Source organism: Mesoplodon bidens (genome assembly GCF_964165515.1).
Source record: "Mesoplodon bidens genome assembly, chromosome: 3".
Classification (NCBI taxonomy): Eukaryota; Metazoa; Chordata; class Mammalia; order Artiodactyla; family Ziphiidae; genus Mesoplodon; species Mesoplodon bidens.
This window is the reverse complement of record NC_138178.1, coordinates 115,922,221-115,935,578: the sequence shown is the minus strand read 5'-3', so window position 1 is coordinate 115,935,578 and position 13,358 is coordinate 115,922,221. Positions and strand designations below refer to the sequence as shown.

Sequence of the window (13,358 nt, the reverse complement as noted above, 5' to 3'; positions counted from 1 at the left end):
TGTTTTCTTCTAGGAGACTCATGGTTTCATTTCCTACATCAATTCTTTAATCTATTTTGAGTTAATTTTTGTGTATGGTGTAAAGATAGGGGTCCAGTTTCATTCTTTTGCATGTGGCTGTCCAGTTTTCCCAATACCATTTATTGAAGAGACTGTCCTTTCCCAACTGTACATTCTTGGCTCCTTGGCTGTAAATTAGTTGACCATATATATACATAGGTTTATTTGGAAGCTCTCTGTTCTGTCCCTTTGATTTATGTGTCTGTCTTTATGCCAATACCATACTGTTTTTATTACCATAGCTTCATAATATAGTTCAATATTAACAATACCAGGCAATGATGCCTCCAGCTTTATTCTTATTTTTCAAGATTGCTTTGGCTATTTGGGGCCTTTGGTGGATCCATACAAACTTTAGGATAGTCTACCCTATCTCTGTGACAATGCCATGGGCATGGGTATTTTGATAGGGATCACACTGAATCTGTAGATTGCTTTGGGTAGTATGGACATTTTAGCAAAATTAATTTTTCCAATCCATGAGCACAATATCTTTCCATCTGTTTGTGTGTCCTTCAATTTTTAAATTAACATCTTACAATGTTCAGTATATATTTAAACTACCACAAATTCTAAATAAATTTCAAACAATTTCAAATAGTTAATAATTCTTACTGAAGCTGAGAAACTCAAATAGCATACAACTGATTCATCAATACAAAAGATTTCTTATTGTGCTAATGGTGGACCTGAGACTGTAAGTTCTCAGAAGGCAGGAATATGCCCTATTGATTTTTTTTTAATTTCATAAAATAAACAAGCAGGAATCATTTTATTTCTACTGTCGAAGAATTATCAAGAATTATTCAAGATTTAATTGCATCAGGATAAATTAAGCTTTCACTGTGGTTTCAATACAACAGATCTTTGGAAAGCTAAATGAGCCTACTGACTGCTGAACCTTTTTAATTAACTGAGTTTAATTTTCACATGACCAATTGTTTTTATGGCTTATATAATCATTGACCATTTTTTTCAAAAGCATTTAAAATGACTGAAAAACAAAGGTTTCCAAAGTCTATGAAATAAGTAAAATCTTATCAATTAGAATTAGAACATTTACCTTCCTCAAGGAAAAAAATGTTACTGGCTTGAACATTTTTATCTACTCTGAGTTGAGAAAATGAATTCCCTTGGAATTTTTGTCTCAATTTTACTAGCAAATATTGAACTACTTAGAAGCTACTCACCAATCTTAAACCTTCAACTCACATCCCACATCTTAATCATCCCAAGCTGAAGGCTTGCTGTCTTAACGCTGGGTAGCAGCGCTTCCTCGCGGCTACCGAGTAAGAAGCTCACCAGCTCATTAGCAGCCCTCTGACCTTGACCAGGCAGCTGACAAAGCAATCCCATCCCACCTGCGCGTTCATTCTGATTTGCAACAATAAGACAAGACCTGGATGGAAAGATGATGGAAAACTCAACTGGAAATTGTCTAAGAATTACACTCTTCCTTGGGCAGAGAACCAGGGAGCTTAGATCTCTGAGACAGAAGCACATAGATCCACCAGATCCTCTACACAGTCCTTGCTTACTGTGTTTTTAATTTAGATAAAAAAGAGAGATATGATTACACAGAAAACATCAACATCTGCAGAATTACAAATTAAGCAAATGCCATGGGAAACACGTGTGTTTCAGTCCCTTTCTGGAGCTCTTTTACCATCTGTTGTCTTGGAAGGAACTCAGGAGCTGTAGTACTTGAGGAGATTCTCATCCGTAGGTTTGAGGATTTCCTTATCTGCCATATTCACTACCCACCTGGGAGCAAGACCAAAGAAAATCTGCCTTGGATCTTTTCGAGTACTGAGCATTTTGAAGAGTTCGTCTTTCGTGATATCAGGTAAAATATAACCATACTTCTTGGCGAGCTCCAGTCTTGCTTCAGGAAATTCAGCAGGATCCGCCAAGTAACCGTGATTCCTTGCTTCAGTGTAGTAGGGTACCAGTGCCTTGGAGGTGAGCATTCGCTTGGGAATGGGCTGTCCACGGAGAAACAATGCAATAGGTTTGCACAGAATTTCCAGGCTTCGAGGGTCGTAGAAGGCCGTCGTGATGACACCCCCATTCTTCTCGATTGCAATGATGGCCAGCTCTGAAGCCAGCTGTACTTCAATATTAACTTTCGCCTTAAAGGTGTCAGCACCCTCCTCTACCAGCTGGACACCATAATCCCTTTTAGATGGCTGGAAGGTCACACCTCTCCCATTGACAAGTTGGGTTAAGTCAATAGGTTGTGTAGGATAAACTTGACCCAAATCAAAAAGATACTGCAGCCTGTTGAGAGTCAAAGGCTGATACTGGCGTCTGAAGCTATGTCCTTCATTAAACCCATATTTTGAGATTCAAAGGTAAAATGGAGTGTGGCCTCTCTCAAAGCCCAGCCAGGGCCAGGTTCTTCTCTGTCATTCTCCCTTGTGGCCCCTGCCACATTTTCTACTTCTTCTCTGACCTCTTGGTCATCTTTCTGGTTTCCTGGAGCCCAGGTTTGGCCTCAGGTTAGCCAGGCTCACACGGGGCAGGGCCCGCAGCAGGTCCAGGGCCTGGGGCCCCCTCGCCCCGCACTGGGCCGGCCATGACCCACGCGCCCGACAAGCCGCAAGGGCCGCCAGAGCCTGCCTTATTCATTTTTTATCCTCTTCCTTCTTTGTACCTTAACTCTAATATGTAGATAAGCACCAATATCTTGGAACCATCTAAGGATTAAAAACAACTGCCTACTACAGAATTTATTGCTATTATCTTTATCCCAATGATCCTCATGTTCTGCCATTTGCTGGTTCTGAGAAATACAACCATATTTTTAATTATTAGACTTATTGTAGAGCCTGCGAAAATTTAGACCTGCAGACATTTACTTTTTTGGATGTAGAATTTATTCAGCATCTCATCTATGCCTGTTTCTGTGTTAATTACTTCCATACAACATTACCCATTTAAAGTAGACATCATCATCTCCACTTAAAAGATGAAAAAACTAAGACATAGATTAAGTGATCTGCCCAAGATCACATGGCTGGTAAATAATAGAGCTTAGACTAGAATACAGTCTTCCTGACCCACCGGACAGTCTTCTTTCTGAGAGCTCTACTCAATTGCCTCATCAATTTCTGATACATTTTTACATTTCAAACTTTGGACCCCCAAAAAAGTGGGGGCATAATAATGGCCAAGTATTGATGGATAGGAAAATTAAAAGGTAATCCTACCCAGAATATAAAGATCAGGAAGGACCATGGGTAAACACATCAGAGCAATTCTTCCCTGAATAAAAACTGGGAAACTTTCCAAGAAGACATCACTATTAACATAAACATTTTTATGCACTTTTGAAAGTTATCATCTAATTCAACATAATTCTTCACCATATGTCTAATTGGAATCTGTCTGGATTCAAAGATGCTGATGAGAGTGAATATATCAAGGTCAGGAATTGTCTAGCTATACAAGACTCTAGGTGGTTGAGTTGTACATCTTTTTCCCATAAAACTTTACACTTACTTAATGAGATATCCCATATGCTCAGTCGTAGATGCTTTGATCAGAAGAGGTCCAAGAATAGGAAAAAGCAGTGTTCTGAATTTCCACTTTGATGTTGTTTTGTTTGTTCATTTGTAATTTAGTTGGCTCTAAGTAAAGCTAAAGAGAGAAGATGAAATGTGTTATCTATGCAAATCTTAGTCCTCACAAAGGGAACATAAGAGTATCTAGGAATCTTGGGTGCCAGGTAAATATAAACTTGGTTTCACATCTCTGAAATTAAACTTCCCACTTTCCAGACAGAGAAGTCTGGTGTGAGACCATAGGCAAGTCTTTTTAAGAGGAAATTACAGTTGGAGATGGAGATATTAAAATTCATGATTCTAAAAAAGGGTTGTGACATAGTTTATGGCAATGACTCTCACCCATCCCCAAAGAAAAGCATGATTCCAATCAAGAGGTGACACCGTCCTCTTTACCCACTGATACACTGCAGGCAACTTTGCCTTCACAAAAGAGGGCTTTCAGAGTTTTAAATAAACAGGTAAGAGTTCCAAATAGTGAGTTAAGAAATGCTATATTACTGGCTTCCCTCCAACTGTGTACTAAATAAGGGTGGGGCTAGGTAAATGCAGGGAACCAGCTAGATTGCATAGAAAGACCTATATAGGAGGTATTTTGTTTGATGGACCCAGTGAGCACAGATAGTCCCCTCCCACTCGGCATGTCTAAAGCATACCCTTGATTCTCGGTGCTTCTGATGAAGTTTCCGCTTCAATGGGACAATGGCTTTCTATCAAAGAGTGTCATAACATCCTATCAAAGAGTGTCATAACACGGAACTTTTCTAATTGACGTGGAGAGCTCTGCAAGAGCATATTAGTTGTAAGCCACAGCATCACCTCCCTTTAAGGAGAGGGAACAAAATTTAAACACACAGGGAGACAGAGAGATAATGAACTGCCTTCTTGGCAACCCACCACTCTATAGCCAATGGGGTCGCTGTGACAAGTTATGAAATTCGAGTCAAAATATTTAACTCAGCCACTTATTCAAGTGGTAGACCCAATTTTAGGCACCCCACAGTTAGGGCACCAATAGAGAAAAGTCTTCTCTTCGTTTTCTGCAGTGGCACGTTTAACTTTTAGCATCTGTGGGTGTTCTGTTTCCTCTAATAAGGATATATCTGTCTGTAAAGTATACACGTGTATTTCTACCAATGTAGCAATAACTGATGAATACAGGAAACTATAATAATCTGGATAGTTCCAGAAAAATATAGGAACTAGACTAAGAATAAGAGAAGATTACTCCTGGAAGTCTTTCAGAATAATCTGATAGAAACAGCCTATCAATAGGGTATAAGAGGGTGAATTAGCCAAAATGCCCCCAAAGAAATGCTGATTAGACCAACTTAATCCGTAGCTCCCAGAAGATGAGATCGCTGGGTCACCCTAATGGAGCCTAATGATGTAAACTGTACAAGCAAGGCAGGAAATTCTGTGGCTCAAGAGTCAAGGATCAGGTTAGAGAACAGAGTGAGCTCTAGGTAATGAGCTGGAAGTGGGAAAGGGGAGGAGAGGAGTTCGAAGATGAGTCTCTGAATTGACTCCTCTGGGTCCCCACGTGCTCACTGAGTCAAGGCCTGAAAGAACCTGGTTACAGGCTTTTGTGAGAGGTGAGGGCTCCTTAGTGGGAATATACTAACACATAAATAAAATGCACTCATTTTAAATATGCAATTTGATGAGCTTAGACAAATGTATATACCCATATAATCATCACCCCAGACAAGATATAGAATATCTCCACTATCCCAAAAAGTTTCCTCAAAAAAGTTTCCTTTATACTCTCACCCTAAGCTGCAGGCAAGCACTGATCTCATTTCTGTCACGGCGAATTATTGTCTGTTCTTGAATTTCATATAAATGGGGTCTTACATTATATATGCTCTTTTTGTCTGGCTTATTTGGTTAAGCCAATGTCTTTTGTATTCGTCCATGCTATTTTTAGTGGTAATTCATTCCTCTGTACTGCCAAGTAGCATTTCACTGAATGAATAACACCACAATTTCTTTATCCACTCACCTGTTGATGGATAGTTGAGTTGTCTCCAAGTTTTGGCTATTATGAATAAAGCTGCTATGAACATTCATGTACAAGTCTTTGTGTGGACATATGCTTCCATTTCTCTTGGGTAAGTATCTAAGAGCACATTTCTGAATCATATAGCAAAGTGAATGTTTAACTTTACAAGAAATTTCCAAAAAGCCGGTGCCATTTTGTAGTCCCGTCAGCAACATATGAGAGTTCCAGTTACTTCACATCTTTACCAGTGCTCAATATTGTCAATCTTTAATCTTAGCCATTCTAGTCTGTGTGCAGTGATACCTCGCTATGACTTTAATTTGTATTTCCCTGAATAATGTTAAACATTTTTATGTGTTTATTGGCCATTCATATATCTTCTTTTATGAAATGTCTGTTCAAATCTTTTGCTCATTTTTAAGTTGTGATGATTCCTGCTATGTTGACTTCAACTTTCGACTAAGGATGACAGCACGTCTGGTCAATTTGATTTAGAGCGAGTAATTTGAAGCTCCCTAATGGCACTGCTAGGCTCAAAATTATTAGCCAGGGTTCAAGTGAAAGGGTCAACAACACATGGAATGTGTAAATCAGATCATATCACTCTCCTGTTTAAAATCTGCAAATGGCTTCCCTTGGCCATTTTATTCCAATTAGAGTAAAATCCAAACTCTTTACTTTGGCCCCCAAAGCCTCACGTGACATGACCTCTGTGTCCCTCTCCAACCTCACCTCTTGCCGCCTTTCCCTCACTCACTGTGCTCCTGACACTTCACGCTTCTTTCTGTCCCCCAAACACGCCATATTTGTTCTTGCCTCTGTCCCCTCTGCTTGGAATTATGTTCCCATAGAGCTCAGTGTGCTGCCTTCTTCTAATCACTCAAGTCTTAATTTTAATGTCAAGACTTCCCTGCCTAATCCTGATAAACAGCACCCCTCAGTCCTTCTCTATCTAGCACTTGTCACTATCTGAAATTATTTTATATTTTATGCGTGTTTATTGCCTGTTTTGCACCCACTAGAATTCATACTTTAAGAGTACAGAACTTTATCTTGGTCACTGATGCATCTCTGTGACCTATAAACAATGCCAGGAGCATAGCACCAGCTCATTAACTGTTTTTTGGAAGGGAGACAGGGGTTGAGAAGAGAGGAAAAGAAAGCAGGTTTTCAGAAAAGCAGAAGATAAGGCCCCTCACATCCAGACTCTTACTGTATATGCAAAGTGCTTAGCTCAGGGCTTGGCACAAAGGCTATTTCTCTTCCCCCTCAGCTGTTTGTCCCTTCAAAAGTCCTCAGCCTCTAGAATCAGAGTGACCTTTGCCAGAGCAATGGAGGGTCATCGTTGGAGAATGCACCATATGGATTCAATCTGAAGGCATCACCACCTTCCAGGCCCCCCTAGTCACAACCAAGGGTGGTTTGATTTGTGACATGAGGTTGGTAAGAGAAACGGGGTAGCTTTGGGGGGTAGCTTTTGACCAGAGAGGGAAAAGGGACATTTCAGATATTCTTTTATAAACAACCAGTCTCTTTTTGGATAGCCTCAAGTTTCTGGAGCATTCTCTCTTCCTCACCGTGACTCAAAGCTTTCAGCTTTCGCTGTGTTTTTATCCTTTTCTCTGAGCCTCTTCAGTAACAAAAAGCTTCAGTTTGCTTTCTCTGTCATATTCCCATCTGCCACTTTTAAACCTCATTTGTATTCCTTCTAGTTTGTAATCTGATCACTTTTATCCTTTATAACAGACTTTAAACTCAGTTTTTTAATTCAAATTGGAAATTCAGTATAAGAAGTGGTTTTCTTTTTCTCTTCTCCTTCTAGTTTTCAAATATTTTGCTTCTGGTCACTTAAAAAATTATGACAGATGGATGGATGAGTGGGTGGATGGATAGATGGAGAGATAGATAGATAAATAGATAGATATAATATTACCCATATTATATTTGTGTCCTTGTGGTTTGGGAGCATCTTTCAAGGGGCCCATGGCTGGTAACCACACAGAACTACTCCAATACTTGCTATGCGTTCTATATCCAATGCAAGTCTATGAAGCACCTGTTCTCTGCCCACATACGAACTAATAAACAAAGTCTCCCCCTCTTCTAATTAGTATACTGTCTATAGAGTCATAGACTTTCTCCTTATATTTAGTAACAAATCAAAAGAAAAAGTTAAAAAAAACTACCCCCAAGGTTTGAGCCAATTATATATATATATAACACTTCCTAAATTAAATGAACCCCTTTTCCTTTCAGATTCCCTCTACAGCATTCTTTTGTGCATTCAATCATTCATTTCATAAGCAGTTAGCAAAAATCTATCATGTTCTAGACACTGGATATAGGAAAGAGCTGGGGAGGTGGCTGACATGTACAGGAAACGTTTAAAAGTATGCAGTTCCCACCTTTAAAGTCCTGTATCCTTAATGAAGTACTAAAAAATTACACATCGTATGTTGTATTAATCAGGGTTCTCCAGAGAAACAGAATCAATAAAATGTGTATATATATAGAGAGATTTATTTTAAGGAATTGGCTCCTGGAATTGTGGAGGCTGTAAAGCCCGAGATTCTACAGGGTGAGCCAGGAGGCAGGAGACCCAGGAAGGAATTGCAATTTGAGTCCAAAGGCCGTCTGCTGGCAGAATTCCCTTTCCTCCTGGACAGGTCAGCCTTTTTAAAATTAAAGCCTTCAACAGATTGGATGAGGCTCACCACATTATGGAGGGTAATCTGCTTAATCAAAGCCTACTGATTTAAATGTTAATCTTATGTAAAAAATATCTTCACAGAACCATCTAGAATACTGTTTGACCAAATATCTGGTACTGTGGCCTAGCCAAGTGAACACATAAGATTAACCATTACATATGTGAAACAATCAGAGAACAATATAAGACAATCTATATTAAATACAATAAACTGAAGGGTCAAATCATAGGTGATAAGAGTGCTAACATTTACTGAGCACTATTAGATGCCAGATCCTCAGCAGAAATTAGTTAATACTCACATTAAACCTTTGGTAGATTATATATAATATCTGCTTTTACAGGTGAAGAAGATGAAGCCCAGAGAGTTTGAATAACTTGTCCAAGATCACTTAGCGAGTATTCTAACCCAGATAAGTGTGGCAACAAAGTCCTTGGAAAGCTAGGCAATATAGTATTCCAGGTGCACAAGGAGGGTAGTGGAGGAAAGCTTGGCTTGGTAACATTAAAATTTCTTCCCCTAGAATGTAAATTGGTGCAGCCACTATGGAAAACAGTACGGAGGTTCCTTAAAAAACTAAAAATAGAGCTAACATATGATCCAGAAATCCCACTCCTGGGCATATATCCGGAGAAAACTCTAATTCGAAAAGATATATGCATCCCCTATGTTCATAGCAGCACTATTTACAATAGCCAAGACACGGAAACCACCCAAGTGCCCATCAACAGATGACTGGCTTAAGATGTGGTCTATATATAAAATGGAATATTACTCAGCCATAAAAAATAATGAAACATTGCCATTTGCAGCAACATGGATGGACCTAGAGATTATCATACTAAGTAAGGTAAATCAGAGAAAGACAAATACTATATGTTACCACTTATATGTGGAATCTAAAATATAATACAAATGAATCTATATACAAAACAGAAACATACTCAGACATAGAAAACAAACTCTGGTTACCAAAGGAGAAAGAGAAGTGGGGAGGGATAAATTAGGAGTATGGGATTAACAGATATGAACTATTGTACATAAAATAGATAAGCAACAAGGATTTACTGTATAGCACAGGGAAATATATTCAATATCTTGTAAAAAGCTACTATGGAAAATAATCTAATATATATATATATATACATATACACATATGTGTATATATGTATAACTGAATCACTCTGTGGTACACCTGAAACTAACACAATATTGTAAATCAACTATACTTCAATTTTTTTAAACAAAGTTCTTCCCCTAGAATGAGGAAACATCCTTTTTCTAACTCATGATGTTATAATCTAATTTTTCACTAACTGATTCTTTATGTGTGTATATCTTCCTTAGGAACAGAATTCCACATATTCATGAATAAGCATGTAACCACATGTGCATGATAAACAAAAGTAAGATTTAATTACTATTCTAGAATGTTTCATTATATGTTTTAACCAATAGTCATGGACAGAGGTGTTTAAATTCCTTTTTTGAGGTGGGGGTAGGGAGGGAGACTAACCAAAAACATATCTTCTTAAATAGGACATCTTGATAGCTTTCAATTTTTTGAAATTACAATAATCTTATAATGAACATTCTCATGTGTATAGCTCATCATGTCCTTATGGTAAACATCTAGAAGTAGAAACATTTTATCAAAGTAGTATCTCAGTGTGATATTAATTTCCTTTTACCTGAGGTTGAGTTAATACCTTTTCATATGTTTATTGGACATTTAGATATTCTTTTTATAAAGTGCCTGTTCAAGTCTTTTTGGCCCATTTTTCTACTTGGGTTAACAGTATTTTTAAATTAATTTGGATGAGTTATTTACATATTTGGATGAGTTCTTTATATATTGCAAGTATATTCTCCCACCCTCTGGCTTTCTTTTCACTCTCTTAATGTTATCTTTTGCTGAACAAAAGTCCTTAATTTTAACTTAAGCATTTTTATCCATCTTTTCATTTAGAGTTAGTGCTTTTTGTGTCCTGCTTTAAAATCTTTGCTTCCTCATGAAGATATTCTTCTCTATTTTCTTCTAGAAGTTTTATTTTTTATGCTCTGTAGAAGGTTTTTCACACCTACAACTACGATCAATCTGGAACTGACATTTGTGAATGATGTGAGGTATTTATTGTAAAATAAAACACAGATGCAGAAAAATCACACACAAAAATGTACAGCTTAGTCAATTATTGAGTCAAAGACCACCCAGGTCATGAAATAGAACTTTACCTACCACACCTGGAGCCCCTCCATGTCCCCCTTCCAGGTCTAAAACCTCTCTCAGATCCTGACTATTGAGTGCTTCTCATCTCTCTCTTTCTGTTTTTCATTTCTTTTTTATTTAAAAAATTCTTCCTTCATCTCACCTATTTCTCTTAAAGCACTGTCTGTTAGACTTATTTATCGTGTGTTCCTTCTAGCTTAGTGTTTGTCTGAAATTATTTTTTCTTTTATTTCTAATTCTTTCTTTTTTAACTACCTTATTGAGGTATGACTGACATAGAAAAAAGCTGTATATATTTAATTTGTACAACTTGATGAGTTTGGAGATAAGTATACATTCATGAAAAAATTGCCACATTCTATGACATCAACATATCCAGCACCACCTAAAGTTTCCTCTTGTTCTCTATCACCATCATTATTATTATTTTGTGATAAGAACACTTAAGATCTACCCTCTCAACAAATCTTTAAGTATACAATACAGTATTATTAATTATAGGCAGTTTGCTTTACAGTAAATTTCTTGGGTAACTAAAACTTTGTACCCTTTGACTAATACCACCCCATTTCCCCCTCCCTCCAGCCCCTGGCACCACCAGTCTACTCTCTGCTTCTTTAAGTTTAGCTATTTTGGATTCCTCATATCAGTGGTATCATGTGGTATTTGTCCTTCTGTGTCTGGCTTATTTCACCTTCCCTAATGTCCTCCAGGTTCATCTATGTTGTCACAAATGGCAAGGTTTCCTTCTTTTTTAAGGCTAAATAATATTTTATTTTATTAAATATCATATTTGCTTTATTCATTTGTCAATGAACATTTAGGTTGCTTCCATGTCTTGACTATTGTGAATAGTGCTGCAAAGAATATGAGAGTGCAGATATCTCTTTGAGATTCTGATTTCAGTTCCTTTGATGTATACCCAGATGTGGGATTGCTGGATCATATGGTAGTTCTAATTCTTTCTGAGTCCTGTCACCTCATTTCTATGTTTTTCTAATTCTGATTTGTGAAGTTGTTTTCTTTTTTCATGTCTTATATCTTCTCCATGTCTTTTAGCTCGCACTGAAATAGGAGTTTACAGATTTCATCGATTCTGTTCACATGTCTTTCTGGCCTGGTTTAATTGTCTGTAAGGATGATTGTTTTTCTTATCATTTTGCGTGGGATTTTACCTCAATCATTTCTGTGGCTTATTCCTCATGTGAAGTTAGTTTTCCTAAACTTTGTTTTATTTTGTTTGTTTTAATTAATTTTTATTGGAGTATAGTTGCTTTACAGCGTTGTGTTAGCTTCTACTGTATAGCAAGGTGAATCAGCTATATGTATACATATATCCCCTTTTTTTTGGATTTCCTTCCCATTTAGGTCACCACAGAACACTGAGTAGAGTTCCCTGGGCTATACAGTAGGTTCTCATTAGTTATCTATTTTATACATAGTACCAATAGTGTATATATGTCAATCCCAATCTCCCTGTTCATCCCACCACCCCCCTTTCCCCCTTGGTATCCATACATTTGTTCTCCTATGTCTGTGTCTCTATTTATGCTTTGCAAATAAGATCATCTATACCATTTTCTCTAGATTTCACATATGTTCATTAATATACAATATTTATTTTTCTCTTTCTGACTTACTTCACTCTGTATGACAGTGTCTAGGTCCATCCACTTTTGTATGGAGGCATAATTCAGGGCAGCTTTTCTAACTTCATAGAGCTCCCTCTTCTGTTGCTTTCTTGTAGTATTCAAAAACACAGCAGCTTACTTTCTGAGATTTCCAGAGTCTGTCCCCATCTCCCACTTCTATCTTGGCCTGCTGTTTCCTTCATCTGTTATGTTATCCCTGTCCTGCTCATCTGGGTCGTGGTTGAGGAAGAGAATCCTGGATGATCAGTTTTGAGAATTCACAAAGGCTAGATTTTCCATCCTCTGCAGACCTTACCATTGTCCCCTTGGCCTAACCCATTATTAGAGTGAGCAAAACCCCTCCCAGATGGGATATGTCATTTTCATGGATTGCAACTTGGCCCATCAGGCTTTTCAGTAAATACCTATAAGTGACTTTGAAGATCTCCTCTTCTCAAGTCAGTCAAACAATGCTTTGCTTCCCACTGCATTCCCCGCTGAAGATGCAGGTCCTATGCAGATACTATGACAGTTGGTATTTTTCCTACTTGCTTGTATTTTGAAATTCATAGGGATATGTTATATCTCAGGTTGAGATTGCCAGAAGCATCTGCTGAGATGGAGTTTAGAGGGCAAAATATTTATTAGGAAACAACACAGATAAAAGGAATGAGAGGAAGTAGGACTGGGCAGAAGGAGATGAAGAACTGCAAGGCAAGTCTGACAATGCTGCCAACAACCCAGCAGGGGGTGTCTAGAGCAAATACTGCCTGTCAGAATTGTCCCACGCTGGGTCAAAATGGCCAAAAGTTTAAACCTCATCTCATCTGGTCATTGGATGTGGGCTACCCTGAAAATGTGTGATTACAGGCAAAGCAACTCTCTGCAGCTGAGGCAGATTCTGAAGTAGCTGAGTGCTCCCCATAGCTGGGCAGGAAGTCTCCTTGGAGAGCGTATCTCTGTGTCCCATACACTGTCACTTAGTTTTGTTGTAAATATTTTCTGCTGCCATTTTATTTGGAATTGCACTGACTCTACAGATGAATTTAGGAGAATTTACAACTTTAAAATATTGGGGGCTTCCCTGGTGGTGCAGTGGTTGAGAGTCCGCCTGCCGATGCAGGGGACATGGGTTTGTGCTCGAGTCCAGGAGGA

General features: G+C 38.1%; 1 pseudogene across 1 annotated transcript; it reads right to left on the bottom strand.

The window, feature by feature from the left end:
- Positions 1–1,593: 1,593 nt before the first annotated feature.
- Positions 1,594–2,640, bottom strand: LOC308614933 (large ribosomal subunit protein uL15m-like; annotated as a pseudogene). Its single transcript has one exon. The product of its transcript is annotated as a large ribosomal subunit protein uL15m-like (transcript).
- Positions 2,641–13,358: the final 10,718 nt, after the last annotated feature.